Genomic DNA, 26,212 nt, shown 5'->3' with positions numbered 1-26,212 from the left:
GTCTTCCTGTCTGTACTAGCTTTGAAGAAGCAAAATTCCATGATCCTACAACTGTAAGCATATGAATTCTGCTAACAACCTGAGTGAACCTGGAAGTGGATTCTTTCCCAGCTGAACTTCCAGATGAGAATCCAGGCTTGATCATAGCCTTGCAGGGGACCCAGCTAAGCTGTGCCTGGATTCCTGACCCACAGAAACTGGGAGATGATAAATGTGTGTTGTTTTCCACTGTGAAGTTTCTGGTAATTTGTTACACTACTAGAAAATGCATGTACTAGTCATTGTTCTTACCTAAAAATCTTGATTATGGTGTTGGTATTCAAAATCTACACCCAGGAGTCACCTGGAAGATGCCATAATATGCTAACTCCCCTGGATTAGTTTACATAGATACTGAATATTGACTTGTCCCAAGGAAGAAAAAGAATAAAGGATATGGAGCCCATATTCCTGTTGTCAAGTCTAATCATTTGTATGTTTGAATTTTAACTAGGACATTAGTGTTTAAAGAAAAAAGAAATATGATTGAATTCCCATACATGTAAAATCTTGGATAGGAATTTATGGTCAGTGTGGTAGATATTCTTTGATTCTTTGCTCACCATTGTTTCCATCTTCCTTGCCCTTGCCTGGCTTCTCTGTGGGTGGGATATACTTCCCTGTCCCACTGATGTTGGGCTTAGCCATATAAATTGCTTTGGTCAGGGGCACCTCAGTAGCTCAGTTTGTTGAGCATCCGACTCTTGATTTCAGCTCAGGTTATGATCACAGAGTTGTGGGATCAAGCCCTGTGTTGGGCTCCACACTCAGCAGGGAGTCTGCTTGAGATTCTCTTTCTTTCTCCCTTTGCCCCTCCCCTCCAAATAAATAAATCTTTAAAAAAATTTAAAAAAATAAATTGCTTTGGCCAGTGGAACATAGTAAAAGTGATAGCTTACCAGTGCTGAACTGAGGCTTAAAAGGCTTGGGGAATGTCTGCCAGCAATTTTGCCTTCTGGAGAAAAGCACACCTAAGGTAGCCAGTGCATTTTTTAGACTGAATTCCTGAATGAGAAACACCTGGAACGCATCTGAATTTGACCTGCTTGAAACCAAACTGTCCTAGCCAGAGACCTATCAGTGAGAAGTAAATATATATATATATATTTTTTAAAGATTTACTTATTTATTTGAGAGAGAGAATGAGAGACAGAGAGCACGAGAGGGAAGAGAGTCAGAGGGAGAAGCAGACCCCCCGCTGAGCAGGGAGCCCGATATGGGACTCGATCCCGGGACTCCAGGATCATAACCTGAGCTGAAGGCAGTCGCTTAACCAACTGAGCCACCCAGGCGCCCCGAAGTAAATATATATTGTTACAAGTGTCCAAGATTTGGGGATTATTTGCTCTACAGCTTATTGCAACAATTGGTGAATAATCAAAAGTCCAGAAGCTCATTCGTATTAGATTCTAAATTAAGCTAGTACTGTTTTTATCCCTTACCACAGAAGTATGAATAAAGTTGTTAATTATTTTCCATCTCCTGTCCTATTGAATACTAGTGTTGTTTTAGATATTGTTCTGTCAAACAAAGATTCTATATTCATGGAAGTTGAAAGAAGACTGATAATGTTTATTAGCTCTAAGAAATTCTGCCTTGAAGAAAGGACTCCTACTAAATATAATTTAACCCAATATTTCCAATCTTTTTTGACTGTGGAACCCTTCTCACCCCCAGAACAACAATTCATACCCTGTTCCTTAGAACCAGTGAATACTTCTATTCATGGTAGCATGTGCTCACCTCTCTGGCCTTGTCATATTGCAAGCAGGTGGTGTGCATTATAAATGTGGAATGGTGCCTTCAAAACTCAAGGTTATTAGGCAGATACCACATAGATCACTGATTAGTATATCTCTACATGAGATAACACAAAACCTGGGTAAGAGAGATGCCCAGATTAAGGCAGATGATAGGGTCTTGTTATTGCACAGTCCTGGATCTTCAGTTAAGTCAAGATCATGGGGAGTCAGTGCCACTTGTTCAAGTTGTAATGGGTTTATATGAATCCTGTGAATGATTGGTTCAAATATAATATGGAATGATTCCATGTTTGGTCCAAATTGGTCTGAAATTGCTGATTTGGAGGTCTGACATGTAAGTCTAAGGGATCACTTGGTAGAAGTCCGCATGAAGTGTGTGGTCAGACCCATGGGGTTACCAGCATTTCCTGCTCTCACTAAATTTTCCAGGGGGCAGGATGGGGGGTGGAGATGAGCGATCCTTCTGACTTATGGCTTAACATAGGGATCTCAATTGCTTATAAATGCATTAAAAATGAATAAATATATTTCAACATGAAAACACTTTTAAAACATTCCCTAAATACATTAAAACCCCAGTTTGGCAGTGAGAAGTGACTTCTTGTGTTCCCTTAGGGCTGTATCTTCAAAGTACAGTTAATTCCTGATAATCTCATATCTGCCTCTTGAAGATACTCAGGTATTAAAGAGATTAAAGTGGAGGCCACCGTTGGAATATATCCCTAGATTGAACACTCGCAGTCACATAACCAAAACATAAAACTGCCCCGATTTCCCCAAAATGCTGACTCTGACCCTTCAATAAAACTTAAGCTTTCTTTATGTCTATGGGACCTTTCAGCTTCCTAGCTAATCAGCTACAAGTAAGTTTATGACAAGTAATAAATAAGTAAGCTTATGCATGAAAAATAATGTAAGTTTCTAATAACAAATCACAATAGAAAACTATGTACTTACTTATATCCCACTTTATAAACGGAGTTGTAACTACTGAGAGTGGAGAATTTCTTAACCACCTTTTGCTTGAAGTCCTGAACAGTTTGTTTCTCTCTCAGTAAAATATTCGTATCAAGTAAAGTTCTCTGAATTTTCTTTTGAAATTTTCCTTTAATGGGAGTTCTGGTTATTTTATTTTAAGAATTTGGGAGCTGGGTCTGTGCTTTTTCAGATGGGAATGCCAGGGCATTCTAAGGCAGGTGGGTGGCAGTGACTGGAGGAGCCATGGGGATAACCTCCTTAAAAAATGGTTTTGATGGAGGAATGAGATTAGCATATTAATTAAGGTCTTCATATCCAGTAATGATCTCATTTGCTTATAGAAACAGATGACAACAACATTGGGAGAAATATCTTAAATCTTTTTTCAGGGAGTATTTTAGTGGATTTTGGTAAAGTATAAGAATAGCTATTCCAGAGCTCTGGAACCTAAAGCCAAATGTGTTTCCCATCACTGTATTTGTTTTCATATGCTGATCCCCCCTTGTTTGCTTGCTTTTTCTCATCTATGAAACAGGGAACTGTGACTGAGGACTGGTTATAATGTTTCTTGATAAACCTTCCTAAAGCAATGTGCTGTTGCGAGTAATGGGCTCCATTCATTATTAGCCCAGTTGATTTTCATTTACACTTGGCTCTAACAATTAGCTTGAGCAGGTGTGAAGGTGATGGAGGGGCTGGGACACCCAGAGGTCAGCCTCCGCTGGATGTGATAAATTAACCATTATTACCAGCAGTGAAAGTGGTTCTTTACGCTTGTCAGCAACAAACAAAGGGACAACATATCTCACATAAACTCACTATTCAGAGCTGGGTTTGCTAAAGGATCAGAGTTTCCTTCCAGGCCCTACAGACAGATGGGAGGGAGGCAAAGAACCCATATAAGTAGAGGTGACGGTGCCTTGAAGGGATGACTTGGTCTATAGAGTGGCATATGGATGCCTCACCCTGGGTGGTTTTGCAGTGTTCACCCATTCCAATATAAAGTCATCAGTAGCCTCTGTTGGTGATGGGGGATCCACCTGTGCATAAGGAATACTAGGGAGTGAAGAGTGTATATCAGCAAACTGATAGTTTTATAGGGTGTAGATAGATGCATATTTCCATATACTAATCAATAGATTTTTTGAACAATACCTTATAATTGAGCACATTTATATTCAATGAAAAGGAGTTAATCAGCATTCCTGTTCTCCATCTGTACCAGTTTTAGACTTCAACAGACTTACAACTCAGAAAGAAGGTGTAATAGTGTCCACAGAGGGCAATACCACATCCTGTCTACTATACTCCCAATGGATCTAAATGTCCTACTTCTAAAAAAAAAAAAAAATATCCTACTTCTAAAACAAGAAGTGTTTTCCCACTTTGTTACATTCTGGTATGGAAACTCACTGAACATACCAAGAGGTGAAACATTCAAATAAGGAAAGAAGTAATAGGTAATCACTATGCATATATTGAAATATATTAAAATCCCATAAATTGAAATATATTGAAATCCCATAGATATAGTTTGTTTGGTTTGACAGTGTTTGGGGGATTGTTGTGGACTGTGTCCCTCCATCCCAATTCATATGTTAAAGCCTTAATCCCCAGTATAACAGTATTTGGAGATAGGGCCTGTAAGAAAATAATTAAGGGGGACAGCTCTCTACTTGATATATGAGATGATGCTCAGTTCATGAATTGCTTAATAAAGTCAATTATATCTTAAAAAAAAAAAGGTTAAATGAGGTCATAGGTTGGGGCTCTGTCCCAATAGGATTAGTGTCCTTAGTAGAAGAGACATGACAACTCACTCTCCCATATGCATGCATGGAAAGGCCATGTGGCCACACAGTGAAATGGTGTTGTCTAAAAGCAAGGAAGAGAGCCTTTACCAGAAACTGAATTGTTTGGCACCTTGATCATGGAATTCTAGCCTCCAGAAGTATGAGAAAATGGTCTTACACAAGTGTTTTTTAAGTCAGTCTCTGGTATTTTGTTATGGCAGCCTGAGTAGACTAAGAGACTAAAAATCTGATTGAAACGTTAGAATACATAAGTGGACTCGCTGACCATGAATTTTGTTTTAGAATGATTAGACAGCCTTCAGTGAGGAACCCTTGACATAATAAGTCTTTGCTCTTGGTTTGGTAAGACCACATAGAATTTTCCAGGCTCTGCCTTGGGGTGACTGCCTGGCTGCTAGGGTCCTGTAATCTAAGTAAGGCAAGGCTAGGGGGAGGGTCTTAGTTTTATGTGTTCTCCCTATTTTGTGAATGGTATATCCACCATCATCAGTACCTGGTAGTTTTTAGTCTCAATACCCTCTGCTTTACCCTCATTAGACAAAAAGCTTTCAGTACTTTATTTGAGTGGGGGCTTTTTCCATGGCCTGGATCTGGGAGTTGAATTATTTCTTAAATGGTCTTCAAACAAATATTCCTTATTCAATTCCCTGCTGTGTTCCCACCTCCAGATGTTTCCACTTAATGAGCCTTCTGAAATTGCTGTGATCTCTGAAAGTGAGACACTCTTTGGATCAGAATTTGTATCCTTTACCTGGGACAGCAGTGGTGGAGACACGGGGCTAGGTGGGTGTTGACAAAAGATTCTTGGGATACAGTTCAGATCAGAGACATAGGGAAGTGGGGCTTTATGAAGAATCATGCAGAAAAACTAGGAACAGCTGAGAAAAGGGGCACCTGGGTTGATCAGTCGGTTAAGCATCTGACTCTTGGTTTCCGCTCAGATCATGATCTCACAGTCGTGGGATAGAGCCCCGAGTTGAGCTCCATGCTCAGTACGGGGTCTGCTTCATATTCTTAATCCCTCTCCCTCCTCTTCTGCCCCTCTTGCTTGCTTGCTCTCTCTCTCTCTCTGTGTGTCAAATAAATAAGATCTTAAAAAAAAAAAAAAAAAAAACAGCTGAGAAGAGATCCTTTGAATAGTGAAAAACAGCTAGTCTGAAATACTATCCTGGCTCCACTGTAAGAATCTTTACACTTCTTACTACAATGTCTGTGAAGAGAAACTATAAGAAAAAAGGAAGAAAAGGTATAGCAAAGTATATTAGTAAATGATCAGCCTTCACCAGAAAGATGTTGTCACGAAGTAGAGGAAAACTGTGAATGAATATTTTGACATAAATCTTAAAAAAAGCCCCAAACCTCAATAATTCAGTTACTTCTATTAACAAGTACCACAAGGTGGAAATGCAGTATTTGAAAGAAAAGATAGACAGTAGGCAGGGAAGAAATATAAACTAGTAGAACTTAGGAAAGAACATTGCGTGTTATACACAACTAATGAATCATTGAACACTACATCAAAAACTAATAATGGGTAACTGAACATAATAAAAAAAAAGGAAAGAGAGGGAAAAAACACAAAAATCAAGACAAAATTGGAAGAAGTAACAATGGAAAATACTGATACGGACATAAAAGTAAGAAAAGTGAACACAGTGAAATAGAAATAAAAGAATTTTAAAAAGATTATAAGAAAATAATAGACACAGATGATATATGTGGGGGATCCAACAAGCATATAGAGTACCCAAAGATGAAAATCAAAAAATGGTACAGACGGGTGTTTTAAAATACAATTGAAGAAAAAGACTTGAATCTGCAAAAGTAATACTGTGTGCTGGGGAAAATTGACCCAGAGCTATCATCATCAGGACAGATCCTAGAAAAGTTACAGGACTTTGAAGATAAAGAACTGTTGGGAAGACCAGGGGTGAGAGTGGGAGAGTGGGGATTTCACTTAAATGAAAAAAAGTCAGCTGGTATAAGACTTTTCCACATCATCTTTTAATAACAGCAGGTTATATAGAGCACTACCTAAAAGTTTCTCAAGGAAAGAATGAGCCAGCCAAACTGTTCTTCAAATATAAATGGCTGAACATGCAGGAACCCAAGGAATATTAGATGCCTTGGACATGAAATTTAAGAGGATGCCAAAAAGTTCTGCAATCAAGAATAATATTTAATGCAATATTAAAATAAAAATTAATGGAAAACAACCATGATAAAACCAAATTTTAAAGACAGGATCATTATTACTGATTTTTTTCTTTTGCCTCAGGCTCCAGTATGGCTTGGCATAGCACTGTCATGAGCCCTTCCTGAAGAAACTACTAGAAGACAAATTTTAGTTAACCACAGTATGGCTAGGTTGATATTAGTAAAAGAATTCGAGGTAAACATTGAATATATTTAACAGTATAATTAAGATTAAGACAAATGTGGAGATTATAACAGAAATACAGATTATAACAGAATAACAAAAATATATAAATATTATTTGACTTTTAATAATTACATTCCCTATTAAGCAACAATTGAGTCAAAGAGGAAATATAAAATCAAATGTTTGGGATAGCTAAAAAATAATAATATAAGGGTGCTTGGGTGGCTCAGTGGATTAAGCATCTGCCTTTGGCTCAGGTCATGATCTCAGGGTCCTGGTATTGAGCCCCATGTCGGGCTCTCTGCTCAGCCAGGAGCCTGCTTCTTCCTCTCCCTCTGCCTGCCACTTGCTCTGCTTGTGCTCTCTCTCTTTTCTTTCTCTTAAATAAATAAATAAAATCCTTTAAAATTTTTTTACAAAAGAAAATAATAATATAAATACTACATATCAGGAACTATGGGATATAACTAAAGCAATTCTCAGAAGAAAATTTATATATATATATATGTATATACATATATGGTAAAAGTAGAAATACATGTTATAAGAATCCTACTTAAAAGTTAGAAAAGGAAAAACAAAATAAATTAAAGAAGGAAAGAATATAAATAATAATGAGTTTAGTAAAACTAATAAATCCTAAAGCTTTGGAAAAATGAGCATCTGCTTATTTATTCAGTAAAAGAAGAAAGTGCAAATACAATCTGCAATTTAATGCAAATTAGTAGTTTATCAAAATACTTAAAAGGTTGGGGATATCTAAACGGTACATCATAGAAATAGAGGAAGTTGTCCAAGAACCAGCCCCCAAAAGTGTGAAGGCTAGATGGTTCCACAGAGAAATTCTACAATACCATTAAAGAACAGTCATTTTAATGCTATTTTCAGTTGTCTAGAACATTGATAAAAGAAAACATCTCCAAATTCTCTTTAAGAAGTATGGTGCTGGCACAAAAACAGACACATAGATCAATGGAACAGAATAGAGAACCCAGAAATGGACCCTTAAATCTATGGTCAACTAATCTTTGACAAAGCAGAAAAGGAGGAAAGAATATCCAACAGAAAAAAGACAGTCTCTTCAACAAATAGTGTTGGGAAAATTGGACAGCCATATGCAGAAGAATGAAACTGGACCACTTTCTTACACTGTACACAAAAATAAATTCAAAATGGATGAAAGACCTAAATGAGATTGGAATACATCAAAATCCTAGAGGAGAACACAAGCAGCAACCTCTTTGACCTGGGCCATAGCAACTTCTTACTAGACATATTTCCAGAGGCAAGGGAAACAGAAGCAAAAATGAACTATTGGGACTTCAAGATAAAAAGCTTGTGAAGAGTGAAGGAAATTAACAAAACTAGAAGGCAGCCTATGTAATGGGAGAAGATATTTGCAAATAACATATCTGATAAAGGATTAGTATACAAAATCTATAGAGAACTTATCAAATCCAACACCCCAAAACCAAATAATCCAGTTAAAAAATGGCAGAAGACATGAATAGACATTTTTCCAAAGAAGACATTCAGATGGCTAACAGACACATGAAAAGATGGTCACCATCACTCATTATCAGGGAAATACAAATCAAAACTACAATAAGATATCACTTCACACCTGTCAGAATGGCTAAAATTAGCAACACCGGTAACAATAGATGTTGATGAGGATGCATGGAAAGGGGAGCCCCCTTACATGGTTGGTGGGAATGCAAACTGGTGCAACCACCCTGGAAAACAGTATGGAGGTTCCTCAAAAAGTTAAAAATAGAGCTACCCTATGACCCAGCAACTGCAATACTAGGTATTTACCCAAAGGATGCAAAAATACATATTTGAAGGGACACAAGCACTTCGGTGTTTATAGCAGCATTATCAACGATAGCCAAATTATGGAAAGAGCCCAAATGTCCATCAACTGGTGAATGGATAAATAAGAGGTGGTAGGTATATACAATGAAATACTACTCAGCGGTCAAAATGAATGAAATACTGCCATTTGCAATGAAGTGGATGGAGCTAGAGTGTATTATGCTAAGCAAAATAAGTCAGTCAGAGAAAGACAAGCGCCATATGATTTTACTCATATGTGGAATTTAAGAAACAAAAAGATGAACATAGGGGAAGGGAAAAAAATAAGATAAAAACAGGGAGGCAGACCATAAGAGACTCTTAACTATAGGAAACAAACTGAGGGTTGCTGGAGGGGGCGGTGGGTCGGGAGATGGGGTAATTGGGCGATGGCCATTAAGGAGGGCACGTGATGTAATGAGCACTGGGTGTTATATGCAACTGATGAATCACTAAATTCTACCCCTGAAACTAATAATACAGTATATATTAACTAAAGAATTTAAATAAAAAAAATTTTAAAAAGCCAATGTAAAACTGATATCAAAACCTAATAGGAATTACACACAAAAAAGAAAATTACAGACCAATCTCACTTAGGAATATAGAAGTAAAAAGGCTAAGTAAAATACCTACAAACGTAATCTGGAAACATACTAAAAGAACAAATCATGTGGGGTTTTATTTGGAAAACATACATTTGAATGTTAGAAAATATATTACCATAATTCATAATACTAGTAAATCTAAGAGATCATATTATATCCACATATGCTGAAAAGGCTTTTGAAAAAATTCAACAGTATCCTTTATAGAAAACACTTAATAGAATAGGATATTTCTATCCTAAACTTAAAATATATTTATCTCAGACCCAAAACAAACATTATTTCTAAGGGGAAACTCTGGACTTACTCCCAGTAAAGTCAGGGTTAAGGCAAAGATGTGGAGTAGTTAATATTGTGCTGGAGGCTAGATTTACTCCTCAACACCTTAAAATAGGAGAAATATATGAAAATGACAAAGGAGCAAACATTAGTGGCAAATAATATTTTTGTATACTTAAATGGGGGGAAAATCGAGAAGTATTTAGTAAAATAGGGTCTAAAATTAATAAACAGAAATTAATAGTTTTCATATACACAAAGAACAATCAGAGAAGATAAAATGAAGGAAAAAAACCCCTGCAATCCCACCCAAAAGATAAAATGTTTAGGAATAAATTTAGCAATAAATGTAAAAGTTATGTATGAAGAAACTTTAAAATATTTCTGAATGACTTAAAATAGTTGAAAAAAGCATCCTGTTCTAGATTAGGAAGATTAAATGTCAAAGAGATGTTGGTCTTCTCTAAGTTAATTTATAATTTAACATAGTACCTCAAAAATACCAAAGAGATCTTTTTCTTCAGAACCAAAATTATTCCTACAGATGGGCGTCAGGGGTGTGGTTGCTGAGGCGTCCAGAATATCAAGAACCGGAGCATCTGCACTCACATGGTGTAAATGAGCATAACTGAAGCCAAAGGAACTCTTCCTACTTCCCCTCAGTCTCCGACCTAAGTCCCCTTGAGGACCCTGGGATGAAGTCACTGCACAGGTTTCCATGTACTAACCTGAGGTGCAGCGCCATCAAATAAACTTGAGCATATACCATGACAGAGAGAAGTGGGTAGGGCCTTGCCTGAGAGGCTCAGCCTAGAAGGGCAGTGTACTTTTGTCACTGGGGCTGCATCCTGGAGAGTATTGGCTAAGCCAAGAGAATGGACCACAGATTCACTAGCTCAAATTCCAGCACTGAGGCTGGCAGGACACCTAACAGATGGACATTACCCTGGAGACCCAAAAGTGCCAGCTGGCACATCCCCCAGGGATCTCTTTCTCTCAAGTTCACCAGGATGTGTATGACCCCACTCTCTCCAGACAACCAGATTCTTAAGAGAAATAGCAAGAAGGAAAGGTTGACAGACTGAACATTTTCTGAAAAGGCTGAATAAACAATCACATCAGACTTCGCTTTGAACTCACACATTTAGCTATTTTTTCCTAAGTAGTGGATGGGAGCTTTTGAAGGAAAACATCAGCTTTAGATGAAATAAAGAAGCTACATTTTTCTCTCCACTTCCAAATCATTAAGTTAAATTTGTGGTTCTAACATAAAGAAAAAAAAAGAACTCCCTTCATTTCTTGGATCATTTCGATCTTAGGATATTAGTGCCATTTGCTAATTCTGTTAGAAATATATGGAAAATATTATCTGAGTTGATATTCAGTAGTAGAGGCAAGTAAATGTACAAATGCTATGGTGACCAACATTTAAATTCTGGTATACACATTTTGAAGGCAAGAAAGTTCATTGTGGAAGGAATGTATAGCATAATTATAAACCAGTTTAGAAGTAATAATGCCAATAAATAGCTTTTGAAGAAACACCATAAAAAGTGAATACAAAATAGTACTCTGTTAGGTTGAAAATCAGGTTGAGAAATTTAAAAATAGAACAACTTTAAGAAGCGAATCACAGAAAAATCAGATTTTAAACACACCATTTTAAATACATGCAGTCTATTTGCTCTAAAGTAAAAAATAAAAAATATCTATTGATAGTGTTACTAGCTTTAGTTCTTTAAGCACCTCAAGGCACTTGGGAAGTGTTCCTTTGCAAAGGGCACCAAAAGCTGATTTCTTCGCTAAAAAGTTAGATGTGGGTATGGGGAATAATGAGGTCAGACAGTGTGTGTTAATTAAAAGTTGAACAAAGAAGGCAATGGAAATGAATTTTTATTAATTTTCATGGCAAATAGCTGTCATGAGGATGATTATTCAGAAACCAAGAGAAGCATATTACTTGAGCAGTTTTTATTCCATATTTCTAGGGGTTTCCACCTCAAAAGCTCTATCAGCAGGTGAAAGTTGGCTTCAAATTTAGATGTCAAATTTGCCACGGTGAAGGTTGCGGTAGATGAACTCTCAGCAGCTCGTTTATTACTTGTTGGAGTGATGGGTTGTGTGAACGTGATGTTAAAAGAACAAAGCTTGCAGATTCAGGCCCAAAAGAGTGAGTCAGCTTTGCAAGGGAACAAATTATATCCTGGAGTCCATGTACCTACCATCTCTTCTGACATCTTGAAATTAAATTCATTAATAGGTAGAGGGAGGAAGCGAGAATGAGTGACTCAGAACTCCTAGAAAAGCAGTTTAAATTACATTTATTGATTACTAAAGTCAGCTTCAAATGAGAAAATATTTAGAGTAGATCATTTGTTAACTATACCCATGTATATGTTAAAAGGCTTTAATCCTGCTTACGGTACTTTAAAAAATTCCTTAGCTTGGAGCTTTTCCATACAGTATTGAAATAACACAGGTCTTTGTGATTATGCCATTCTGAAAAATGCCAGAGTAACAGGAGGCAAGACTACAGATAGAAAAATGTGAAGAAAAAAAATCCAATTGTAATATTGTCATTATAGTATATAGTACTTAAATTGCATTGATCTCTCAAGTCTTTCACCTTAATATCTCAGGAATGGACACTAATAATGAGTAAATTTTAAGAAATAATCCACTGTGGAATTTGCACATCCAGAAATGATCTTGGGGAGCCTGTTTTAAATGACTTCTTTCTAAAGCACTATTTTCTCTTGTTCCAATGAAATCACTTGATGGGTATTATCTAATAGCCTGTTGGTGTTAGAAGCCTTCAGAGGACTACTTAACATTTATCAAAGTAACTGTGTTTTGGGAGTGGACAGGTTCAGTCAATTGCTTTCACCATCAGATAGCATTTTTTAATCCTGATGGTTTGTAAAGCCATCTGTGGTTTGACTTCTAAAGAATTTAATTGTGTTTATATGCTACAATTTATGGCTTAATTGTACAGTGTCTGATATCTGCTAATTACTTCAGGTGTGTTCACCTGCCTCTACAAAGATTGTTTTTCCAACACCTTGAGGGCAGAGGCCAAATCTTATACTTTTGTGTACTTTTCATTTTCTAGTAAAAGTAGTCTCCTACTTTGATTTTCAAGGTTCCTTAGGGAAGAAAAGGTGTGTGTGTGTGTGTGTGTGTGTGTGTGTGTGTGTAAGCTGAAATGGCATAAAGCAAAGAGTATTTCCCGCTTTCTGAAATGTATATATATCCACAGTGACAATTGCTTTTACTAAATTCAAAGAACATATATAATGCAGGTGTTTTTCAAAAACTATGATTAATTGTCTTTAATTTAACTAACTAATTATATCATCCTCTTTCTCCAGTGGGAATATTTCACACCTTCCCTGGGTAGAAAGTTTTCAGCATTTTAGGACTACTTATTCTAGAAGGTAGGTTTATCCATTGGGATTTATTCAGCTGCAAATAACAGAATATCCAGCAGGTCACTTTGCAAAACCCTACATTACATTCATAAAGGAGAAGGTATCAGGAATGTCTGTTGGTTTGGCCAACCAACAGTACCATTCTGCTTGCTTTAGGAATCCAAGGCATTCCTACTGAATAACTCTGATTATCAATGTATGTACTTCCTTATACTGGCTAAAATTTGAACTCCCTAGAATTACTGTCTCTGGAATTTCATTCTATTTGAAAAATATGGAATGATCTCATTCTCTTTTCCCCCAGAAAACTCTTAAGATATTTCTTAACAGCTTTATTGGGGGGTATAATTTATGTACATAAAACTCATCTGTTGTTAAGTGTACAATTCAGTGATTGCAGTGAATTTAAAGAGTTATGCAGTTATTACCACAATTCAGGTTTAGAACATTTCCATTACCCCATAAACTGCCCTTGTGCTCATTTGTAGTCGATCTTCAATTTTCTCTCTCCCACCTTCAGCACCAGGCAACTACTGATTGGCTTTCTGGTGCTAAGGTTTTTCTTTTCTAGAATTTTTAAATAAATGGGATCATATATTATGTTGTTCTTTGCATCTCACTGATTCCGCTTTGTATTATGATTTGAGGTTTGTGCATATATGTATGGGTGTACATATATGCATATATCAATGTTTGATTCCTTTTTATGGCCTCCAGTTTTGTTCTTATCCAGGATTACTTTGGCTCTTTGGGGTTGTTTTTGTTGTTGTTGTTCCATACAAATTTTAGGATTGTTTGTTTTATTTCTGTGAAAAATGCCATTAGAGTTTTGTTAGGGATTGCATTGAATCTGTAGATTGCTTTGGGTAGTGTGGGCATTTTAACGATATTAGTTATTCTGATCCATGAAGATGGAATATCTTTCCATTTATTTTTGTCTATTTTTCATCAGTGTCATATACTTTTCAGTATACAGATCTTTCCCTTCCTTGGTTAAATTTATTTCTAGATATCTTATTCTTTTTGATGCAGTTGTATATGGGATTGTTTTCTTAATTTCTCTTTCTGATAGGTCGTCGTTAGTGTATAGAAATGCAACCGATTCATGTTGATTTTGTATCCTGCAACTTTACAGAATTCATTTATTCTAACAGTTTTTTAGCAGCATCTTTAGGGTTTTCTATATATAGTATGTTATTTGCAAATAGAGACTTTTATTACTTCCTTTCTGACTTGTATGACTTTTTTTCTTTTTTTCTTCTTTTTCTTTCATAATTTCTCTGGTTAGGGCCTCCACTACTATGCTGAGTAAAAGTGGTGAGAGTGGGCATCCTTGTCTTGATCTTAGAGGAAAAGTTTTCAGCTTTTCACCATTGAGTATGATGTTACGTGTGGGCATGTCATATATACCCTTTATTATATTATGGTACATTCCCTTTGTGCCTAATTTGTTGAGACTTTTTGTCCTGAATGGATGTTGAATTTTGTCATGCTTTTTCTGTATCTATTGAATGATCATATGATTTTTATCCTTTTTTTTTTAAAGTAGGCTCCAGTGCAGGGCTTGAACTCACAACCTTGAGATTGAGACCTGAGCTGAGATCAGGAGTTGGACACCCAAATGACTGAGCCACCCAGGCACCCCTATCCTTCATTTTGTCAGTATTGTGTATCACATTGATTTATAAATGATAGACTGTCATTGCATCCCTGGAATAAATCCCAACTGATCATGATGTGTGATCTTTTACTATATCGTTTGCCAGTATTTGGTTTGCCAATATTTTGTTGAAGATTTTGTATCTATATTCACTGGGGATAAACATATTAATCATAGTTATTTTAAATTCTCTACCTGATAATTCTAATATAAATGTCAAAGCTGAGTATTGTCTGATGCTTGCTTTGTCTCTTCAGACTGTGTTTCTTTTGGCCTTTTAACCTGCCTTGTAATTTTTTGTTGAAAGCTGGACATGATATATTGGTTAAAGGCTTTTAGGGTGAGGTTTTATGTTTATCTAATTAGGTTGTGTTTAATGTTTACTGTAGATGTAGGTGTTAGGCTTCAATTTTGTTTCCTGTCCTTGTTTCTGTCTCCCCTGTTGTCTTTGGATATCCCTAGAAATTCCTTTTTAAATAAAGTTGGTGTCTTGCAGCTCTCAGTTATAATCCATTGTTGTTATACTGGAGCCTTGTTGATAGGATGGTAAGTATTGGGGAGGAGAAGCAGTCTATAATATGATTAAATTTCAGGGTTTTTTTGTGCCTGATTCCCCTCAGAATCATTTCTTAGCCTTGTTTTTCCTCCCCTGATGTGAGACAGAAAGGGTAGAGGGGGCTCAAGTTGTCTGGTAAAGTAATTTCTTTTGATGGTAGGCCTTTGTTAGGGAGAACAGATGTTTTGGTTGTATTTCATAATGGTTATTTTCCCTTCTCCCTGCTGAAGATTTCTTATGCTATTAGTATCAAAAAGAGTAGGGGAAGACTTCTGGGAAGATGGTAGTGTAGGAGGATCCTAAGCCCACCTCGTTCCATTGGACATACCTAGGTAACAGCCGGATCAGTGCAGCCAGCCCAGAAAATGACCCAAAGACTGGCAGAACAGACTTTCCACAGTTAATCATAGAGAGGAGGCCACATCAAAAAGGGATAGGAGGGATGGAGATGCGGTCAGTCAGGAACCAAGCTCCCAGGAGACTAACCACAAATAGGAAGGACACCATAAGCACCAAGAAGGGAGAGGGGCAGACCCCACACCAGGCACCCCACACACAGGGGACCTGTGGTGGAAAGACAAGTCCTCATAACATTTGGCTTTGAAAACCAGTGGGGCTTAACTTTGTGATTTTTTACAATCAGTGGGGCTTAACTCTGGGTACTTTAAAAATCAGCAGGCTTAGCTCTGAGAGAGCTGGAGGGTGGTAGAAAACTGAGTCCCTGCACTGAAAGAGCTAGCATAACAAACAACCCCACTGAGATATAGCATAGAAGCAGCAGTTTGAAAAGCCCTGGGGTATACATGAAGGAGATTTATTTACTAATCTCAGAATGTGTGCTGGAGGGGCAGGGATCTTTAGGAGATTTCTCCAAGAACAAAAGGGCCAGTGAGCACCATTTTTCTCCACACTCCCTCACCCCAGCCTAGAGAGCAGGACAATTGTGGGAACCAGCAAACACATTCCACCTACCTTGCTAACATCATACCTCCCACCTCCACGCTGTCCTGCAGATCTGTCCCCTCCAACCTGCCCTACTAAGCAGGCATCCCTTCAGAACAGTTCCTCCCACATATTCTACAAGCAGCACCATTAGGGGCTGGTGCCACTCCAAAGTGACTCCTGAGAGGGGAAGATAACTACACACCCATTCATCTACAGCCGTAACTGCTGAACCCTATAACTGGCAATACAGAGAGAAGCCCTGTCAATCAGTGCATCTGCAGCCCCTGCAGACAGACTGAGGGCAGGCATCTGGTTTGACTGCTGACACCACCCAACTATAAGCCCACAGCAGCTCCAGACTGGCCCCTTAACAGCATAGGGACCAAACCCTGCCCACAACAGTCAAAGTGGGCCATTGCAGCCAACTGAACTGAAGGCAAATGTGGCTCAGCCACAATAGTAGGGTGCATGCAACCCACATAGGAGACACTTCTGAAGCATCTGGTTTTGATGAACAGGGGACATTGTGCTACAGAGCACCACAGGGCCTCTGCTTCATAAGGCCACTACTTTCAGGATCAGGAGATGTAGCTGACTTTCCTAATATATGGAAACAGAGAGACCAAATGAGGAGATAGAGGAATACATCCTAAATGAAAGAACAGGACAAAACCACAGCAAGAGAGCTAAATGAAACATACATAAGCAGTATGCCTGATGGAGACTTGAAAGTAATGGTCATAAAGATACTTACTGGATTTGAGAAAAGAGTGGAGGATCTCAGACCTTCAACAAAGAGATAGAAAATATAAAAAAGAACCAACTAGAGATGAAGAATTTAATAATGGAAATTAAAAACACACTAGAGGGAATCAACAGCAGATCAGAGGAGGCAGAAGAATGGATCAGTGACCTGGAAGACAGAGTAATGGAAAACAACCAAGCTGAATAGCAAAAAGAAAAGAACAAAAAATGAGAATAGGTTAAGGGAACTCAATGACATTATAAGCATAATAACATTTGCATTATAGGGATCCCAGAAGGAGAAGAGAGAGAAAGGGGGGCATAAAACTTATTTGAAGAAATAATAGCTGAAAACTCAAATCTGGGGAAGGAAGCAGAAATCCAGATCCAGGAGGCACAGAGAGCCCCTGACAATCAACTCAAGGAGGTCCATCTGAAGACATATAATAATTAGAGTGGCAAAAATTAGTGATAAAGAGAGAATTTTAAAAGCAGCAAGAGAAAAGAAAACAATTACATACAAGGGAAACTCCAGAAGGCTGTCAACTGATTTATCAGCAGAAACTTTGTAGGCCAGAAGAGAGTGGCATGATATATTCAAAAGACTTAAAGGAAAAAACCTGCAACCAAGAATACTCTATCCAGCAAGGGTATATCATTCAGAATAGAAGGAGAGATAAAGAGTTTCCCAAACAAAGTTAAAGGGGTTCACCACTAAACCAGCCTTATAAGAAATGCTAAAGAGGAAAGAAAGACCATATACAAGAGTAAGAAAAGTAGGAAGTGCAAAAGCAGTAAAACTACGTATATCTATAAAAATCAGTAAGGGGGGCACCTGGGTGGCTCAGTCGTTAAGTGTCTGCCTTCAACTCAGGTCATGATCCTGGGGTCCTGGGATCGAGCCCCTCATTGGGCTCCCTGCTCTGTGGGAAGCCTGCTTCTCCCTCTCCCACTCCCCCTGCTTGTGTTCCCTCTCTCGCTGTCTCTCTCTCTCTGTCAAATAAATAAAATCTTTTTAAAAAATAAAAATAAGGGCACCTGGGTGGCTCAGTTGGTTAAGTGACTGCCTTCGGCTCAGGTCATGATCCTGGAGTCCCGGGATCGAGTCCTGCATCGGGCTCCCTGCTCAGCAGGGAGTCTGCTTCTCCCTCTGACCCTCCTCCCTCTCATGTTCTCTGTCTCTCATTCTCTCTCTCGCAAATAAATAAAATCTTTAAAAAAATGAATAAATAAATAAATAAAAAATAAAAATAAAAATCAGTCAGGGATTCACAACATAAAAGGATGTAAATTATGATACCATATATTTAATACATGGGGACAGGGAGAGGAGTAAAAATTTAGTGCTTTTAGAATGGGTCCAAACTTAAACGACCATTAACTTAATATAGGCTGCTGTATACATAAGATGTTATATATGGACCTAATGGAACTACAAGTCAAGAATTTCTAATATGCAAAAACTAAATAGAAAGGAATGTAAGCATGTCACTAAAGAAAGCCATCAAACCACAAGGGAAGAGAGCAAGAAAAGAGAGGAACTACAAAAGCAACTATAAAACAAGTAACAAAAAGGCAACAAATACGTACCTATCAATAATTACTTTGAATGTAAATAGACTAAATGTTCCAGTCAAAAGACATAGAATAACTGGATAGATAAAAACTCAAGAGCTGTCTATATGATGCCTACAAAAGACTCACTTCAGACTAAAGACACTTGAAGACTAAAAGTGAAGGGATGGAAAAACATACACCGTGCAAATGGAAGCAAAAAGAAATTTGGGGTACCAATACTTAATATCAGAGAAAATGGATTTCAATAGAAATATCATAAGAAGAGACAAAGATGGACACTACATAATGGTAAAGGGAACAGTCCAACAAGAGGATATAACAATTGTAAATATTTATGTACCCAGCATGGGAGCACCTAAATGCATAAAGCAACTAGTAACAGACAAAGGAAGAAGTTGACAGTAATACAATAATCGTAGGGGACTTTACCACCCCATTACATCAATGGGTGGATTATCCAGACAGAAGATCAATAAGGAAAGTGGCTTTGAGTGACATATTGGACCACATGGACCTAACATATGTATTCAGAACATTCCATCCCAAAACAGTGGAATACACATTCTTTTCAAGGGCACATGGAACATTCTCCAGGATAGATCACATGTTAGGCCACAAAACAAATCTCAATAAATTCAAATAGATCAAATCATATTATGCATTTTTTCTGACCACAATGATACAAAACTAAAAATCAATCACAAGAAAAAATCTGAAGATAGCACAGATACATGGAGGCTAAATAACATGCTACTAAGCAATGAATGGTCAGTCATAAAAAAGAATGAAATCTTGCCATTTGCAACAACATGGATGGAGCTAGAGAGTATTACGCTAAGTGAAGTAAGTCAGAGAAAGACAAATACCATATGATTTCACTTGTATGTGGAATTTAAGAAACAAAACAAACATACAAAGGGGAAATAAAAAGACAAACCCCAAACCAGACTCTTAACTCTGGAGAACAAACAGATGGTTACCAAAAGAGAAGTTGGTGGGGGGATGGGTGAAATAGGTGAAGGAGATTAAGAGTACACTTATCTTTTTTTTTTTCAGATTTATTTATTTATTTTAGAGAGAGAGAGAGAGCGAGCAGGGGGAATGGGCAGAGGGAGAGGGAGAGAGAAACTCAAGCAAACTCCCCACCGAGCATGGAGCCCCATACAGGGCTCAATCTCACGACCCTGAAATCAGACCTGAGCTGAAAGAGTTTAACCAACTATGCCACCCATGCGCCCCAAGAGTACAGTTACCTTGATGAGCACTGAGTAATATATAGAATTGTTGAATTATTATATTGTATGCCTGAAACTAATATAACACTATATTGTTAACTGGAATTAAAATTTAAAAAAATTCATTTGTGGGCATGTGAGTTAGGATGACAAAGGAGTAGGGTGATCCTAAGCTTACCTTGTCCCTGGAACACAGCTAGATAAATATCAAATCATTCTGAACACCCAAGAAATCAGTCTGAAGACTGAGAGAACAAACTGCACAACTAGAGGTAGAAAAATGGCCACATTGTGGAAGGTGGGAGCTGCAGAGAGTTGATTTGGGGGAGAAAAGAATTGCAGATGCTGTGGAGGGAGGGAGCCCTGATCACAGAGAGAGGAGCGAGAGAGAGAGAGTGAAGCAGCATGCAGGGGATTGCACAACAAAAACTCTTCCTCAAAACATTGACTGGGAAAAGGGGAGGGCTGACTACTGCAAGTCTTTATAAGCAGTGGAGCTCAAAGTCTGAAGTTTTAGAAGTCCACACTATCTCCAGGGTTGTGCTTGGTGGGCTTAGCAGTGCTCCTGTAGGAAATAAGGGCAGAGGCCCGGGAGTGGGCAGTGTGGTCTGAGGATCCCTGGGTTGTACTGGGAGAAACAGTTCCCCTTCTTGGAGTGCATTTGGGACAGGTGGCATGGCCTCTCCGTGGATAAAAGACCCGGAGGGCCCCATTGAGCTGCCCCCTTCACTAGCATAGGAACAGAGACTTCTGTTGAGGGGAGCAAACCATAGCACCAGCTTTTTGCTGCTTCACCATAAACTCTGAACCACTTTGGGGTCATACAACTGCTTTCCTGGGACAAACTGGCACTGGTCACATCATGGTGAGACAAGTCCACATGCCATGTGGATCTCTAAAATTTGGAAGTTTTGAAACCCAGCTGTGTGCCTGAGATAAAACACAGGAGTACTGTGCTGCCTGGTAGGCAGCTAGCTTAGACACAGACAGGATAAAGCAGGGATCTGACAGGAGCTGGGGACACAAGAGGGGAGAATGTTCTTCTGTGAGGGCTTCTTGAAGAGTGGCAGGTGCAAACTCCTTGTTCTGGGATAAGAGAGTGGAACAACGCCATTTCCTCCCTACCCATCAGCAAGGTCGGACTTCAGTGAGCAACACAGCATCCTCCAATGGAGGCTGGAGCCACTTACTCCAAGCTCCACCCCCCTGAGCCCTGTAGGAGCATCTCCACTAGGGCAAGTTCACCTGAGAATCAGCGCAGCAGGCCCCTCCCCCAGAAGACCAGCACAAACCCCTCGCACACAGCACACCTGCTGATCATAGAGTGCTGTAAAGATTCAGCTCCAGGGGAAGCAGGATCTAGCTTCTTTTAACAAGCAGACCAAAACATAATCTAGTTAAAACTTGCCACACAGTGGACAAGGTCCAAATACCCTGCACTGAAGGCAAGGAGAAACCCTGCAGAGGACTGACATGAGGGAAGGAACAGCCTTCACACAACACAACAACAGAGTACACACTCTGTAACACCTCCTGAAGCACCAGACCCAGGACAGTATAGGACCTCTTCTTAATATGACCATTACTCTCAGAAGCAGGAATATAACAGGCTTTCCCAACAATCACACAAAAAACAGTGACCTAAACAAAATGACAAGATGGAGGAATTCACCCCAAAAGAGAACAGGAAGAAGTAATGGCCAGGGGTTTAATCAATACAAATATAAGTAAGATGCCTGGACCAGAATTTAAAACAAGTCATAAAAAAACAAGCATAGAAGACACTAGAGAATCTCTTACTGCAGAGATAAAAGAACTAAAAACTAGTCAGGTCAAAATTAAAAAAAAAATGCTATAATTGAGATGCAAATTGACTGGATGAAATGACAGTGAGGATGGATGAAGCAAAGGAATGAATCAGTGATACAGAAGACAAAATTATGGAAAATAATGAAGCTTAAAATGAAGAGGGAAAGGTATTGGATCACAAATGTATACTTAGGGAACTCAGCCACTCCTTAAAGTGTATTAACATTCATATCATAGGAGTCCCAGAAGAAGAGAGAGAAAAAGAGACAGAAGGTTTATTTGAGAAATTATAGCTGAAAACTTCCCTAATCTGGGGAACGAAACAGACATCAAAATTGAAGCACAGAGAACTCCCATTAAATTCAGCAAAAAGCTGGCCATCACCAAGACATATCATAGTCAAATTCACAAAATACACAGACAAGGAAAGAATCCTGAAAGCAGCAAGGGAAAAAAAGTTCTTAACCTACAAGGGAAGACAAATCAGCTTCACAGTAGATCTGTCCACAGAAAATTGGTAAGCTGGAAGAGAGTGGCATGGTATATTCAACATGCTGAATGGGAAACATATGCAGCCAAGAATACTTTATCCAGCAAGGCTGTCATTCAGAATAGAAGGAGAAATAAAGGTTTCCCAGATAAACAAAAACTAAAGGAGTTCATGACTAGTAAACCAGCCCTGCAAGAAATATTAAAGGGGACTCTTTGGGTGGGGAAAAAAAGACCAAAAGCAACAAAGACTAGAAAGGAACAGTGAAAATCACCAGGAACACCAACTTTACAGGTAACACAATGGCACTAGATTCATATCTATCAATAATCACTCTGAAAGTAAATGGAGTAAATGCTCCAGCCGAAAGACGTAGGCTAACAGAATGGATAAGAAAACAAGACCCATCTATATGCTACATACAAGAGAATCATTTTAGACCTAAAGACACCTGCAGATTGAAGTGAGTGCATAGAAAACCATCTATCATGCTAAGGGATATCAAAAGAAAGCCAGAGTAGCCATACTTATATCAGACAAACATGCTTTTAAACCGAAGACTGTAACAAGAGATGAAGAAGAGCACTATATCATAATTAAGGGGTCTATCCATCAAGAAGATCTAATAATTGTAAATATTTATGCCCCCAACTTGGGAGCACCAAAATATATAAATCAATAACAAACATAAAGAAACTCATTGATAGTAATACAATAATAGGAGCTTTTAACACCCCACTTACAGCAATGGACAGATCATCTAAGCAGAAAATCAACAAGGAAACAATGGCTTTGAATACCACACTGGACCAGATGGACTTAACAGAATATTTCAGAACATTTCAGAACTTTCAGGACATTTCATTCTGAAGCAGCAGAATACACATTCTTTTCGAGTGCACATGGAACATCCTCCAGAACATCACATACTGGGTCACAAGTCAGCCCTCAGCAAGTACAAAAAGTATTAGACATGTTGCCAAAGGCAAGGGAAACAAAAGCAAAAATGAACTTTGGGACTTAATCAAGATAAAAAGCTTTTGCACGGTGAAGGAAACAATCAACAAAACTAAAAGGCAGCCTACAGAATAGGAGAAGATATTTGCAAATGACATATCTGATAAAGGGTTAGTATCCAAAATCTATAAAGAACTTATCAAACTCAACACCCAAAACCAAATAATCCAGTTAAGAAGTGGGCAGAAGACATGAATAAACATTTTTCCAAAGAAGACATCCAAATGGCTAACAGACATATGAAAAGATGTTCAACATCACTCATCATCAGGGAAATACAAATCAAAACCATGTTGAGATACCACCCCACACTGGTCAGAATGGCTAAAATTAACAACACAGGAAACAACAGATGTTATCAAGGATGTGGAGAAAGGGGAACCCTCCTACACTGTTGGTGGGAATGCAGACTTGTGCAGTCACTGTGGAAAACAGTATGGATTCTTCAAAAAGTTAAAAATAGAACTACCGTACAACCCAACAATTGCAGTACTAGGTATTTATCCAAAGGATACAAAAATACAAATTCAAAGGGATACATGCACCCTGTTGTTTTTAGCAGCATTATCAACAATAGCCAAACTATGGAAAGAGCTGAGATGTCCATCGACGTATGAATGGATAAAGAAGATGTGGTGTATATATACAATGGAATATAATTCAGCCATCAAAAAGAATGAAGTCTTGCCATTTGCAATGACGTGGGTGGAGCTAGAGTGTATTATGCTAAGTGAAATACAGGTCAGTCAGAGAAAGACAAATACCATATGATCTCACTCATGTGGAATTTAAGGAAAAAAACAGATGAACATATGAGAAAGGGGAAAAGAGAAAAGGAGGGAGAGAAGCAAACCATAAGAGACTCTTAATGATAGAGAACAAACTGAGGGTTGATGGAGGGCTATGGGTGGGGGATGGGCTAAATGGGTGGTGGGTATTAAGGAGGGCAGTTGTTATGGTGAGCCTGGATGTTATATGTAAGTGATGAATCACTAAATTCTACTCTGAAATCAATATTACACAATATCTTAACTAACTGGATTTAAATAAAAATTTGAAAATAAAAATAAAAAAATTCATTTGTGGACAAATCATGTATTTTTCTTTAAAAACAGTATGAATCACATAAAATGGCAAAAGTAAAAATTTGCTCACATATTGTAATTATGAAAAGTATATAGTACACACTAAAATATAATATTTAATAAAAAAATAAACTACAAGTGGGTCAGTCAGGAAATCGAAGAGGAAATAAAAAAATACATGGAGACAAATGAAAATGAAAACCTAATGGTCCACAATCTTTGAGATGGAACAAAACCTGTTCTAAGAGGGAAGATTATAGCAATATAGGCCTACCTCAAGAAGCAAGAAAAATCTCAATCTAACCTCACACCTAAAAGGGCTAGAAAAAGAACAACAACAAAGCCCCAAGCCACTAAAAGGAAGGGAATAATAAAGATTAGAGCAGAAATAAATGAAATAGAGACTAAAAAAATAATAGAACAGATCAATGAAACCAGGAGCTGGTTTTTTAAAAAGATTAATACAATTGATAAATCTTTAGCCAGATAATTTTTAAAAGAGAGAGGACTCAGATAAAAAAAAAAATCACAAATGAGGAGGAAAAATAACCAACACCCCAGAAATACAAAGGATATTAAGAGAGTATTATGAAAAATGTTATACCAACAAATTGGACAACCTGGAAGAAATGTATAAATTCCTAGAAATATATAACCTTCCAAAACTGAAATAGGAGGAAATAGAAGATTTGAACAGACTGATTACTAGCAATGAAATTGAATCAGTAATCAATGACATGGATGGAACTAGAGGGTATTATGCTAAGCAAAATAAGTCAATCAGAGAAAGACAAGTATCATATGATCTAACTGATATTGAGAATTTGAGAAACAAGACAGAGGATCATAGAGGAAGGGAGGGAAAAATGAAACAAGATGAAACCAGAGAGGGAGACAACCATAAGAGACCCTTAATCTCAGGAAACAAACAGGGTTACTGGAGTGAAGGGGGGTGGGAGGGATGGGGTGGCTGAGTGATAGACATTGGGGAGGGTATGGACTATGGTGAGTGCTGTGATGTGTAAGACTGATGAATCACGGGCGCCTGGGTGGCTCAGTTGGTTGAGCGACTGCCTTCGGCTCAGGTCATGATCCTGGAGTCCCGGGATCGAGTCCCGCATCGGGCTCCCTGCTCGGCGGGGAGTCTGCTTCTCCCTCTGACCCTATCCCCTCTCATGTGCTCTCTGTCTCTCTCATTCTCTCTGTCTCAAATAAATAAATAAAATCTTTAAAAAAAAAAAAAGACTGATGAATCACAGATCTGTACCCCTGAAACAAATAATACATTATATGTTAATGAAAAAAAAAAAAAAAACTAACAGGGGCACCTGGGTGGCTCAGTTGGTTAAGTGTCCGACTCTTGATTTCACTTCAGGTCATGAACTCAAGATCATAAGATCGAGCTCCACATTGGGCTCCATGCTCAGTGGGGGGTCTGCTTGAGATTCTCTCACTCCCTCTGCCTCTTCCCCCTGCATGCACTCTTGCTCTCTCAAATAAATAAATAATAAATATAAATTTATATACAGAGCTCTGTATGAAAGAAATTGAAGATTAAACAAATGAAAACTATCCCATGCTCATGGATTGGAAGAACCAATAGTGTTAAACTGTCCATCATCTAAAGCAATCTACAGATTCAATACAATACGTATCAAAATACCAGTAGAATTTTCCTCAAAACTAGAATAATCCTAATATCTATGTGGAACCACAAAAGACCCTGAATACCCAAAGCAATCTTAAAAAAGAAGAACAAAGCTGGAGGTATCGTAATCCCAAATTTCAAGATACAGTACTAAGCTGTAGTAATCAAAACTGTATGGTACTGACACAAAAGTTGGCACATACATAATGAAACAGAACAGAGAGTCCAGAAATAAACCCATGCTTTTATGGTAAATTATGACAAAGGAGGCAAGAATATACAATGGGAAGAAG

General features: G+C 38.1%; 1 long non-coding RNA gene across 1 annotated transcript in view; it reads left to right on the top strand.

The window, feature by feature from the left end:
- The window catches only part of LOC145723533 (uncharacterized), a 42,956-nt gene extending 21,197 nt beyond the window's left edge, over positions 1-21,759 (top strand). The window contains exon 2 of the long non-coding RNA XR_014148663.1: positions 14,699-21,759. This is a non-coding gene — a long non-coding RNA (uncharacterized LOC145723533). The remainder of the gene's footprint in view (positions 1-14,698) is intronic.
- Positions 21,760-26,212: the final 4,453 nt, after the last annotated feature.

This window comes from Leptonychotes weddellii, chromosome 9 (assembly GCF_054177405.1).
Source record: "Leptonychotes weddellii isolate Sample4059 chromosome 9, ASM5417740v2, whole genome shotgun sequence".
In the NCBI taxonomy this organism is placed as follows: Eukaryota; Metazoa; Chordata; class Mammalia; order Carnivora; family Phocidae; genus Leptonychotes; species Leptonychotes weddellii.
This window is presented reverse-complemented; position numbering and strand designations above follow the sequence as displayed.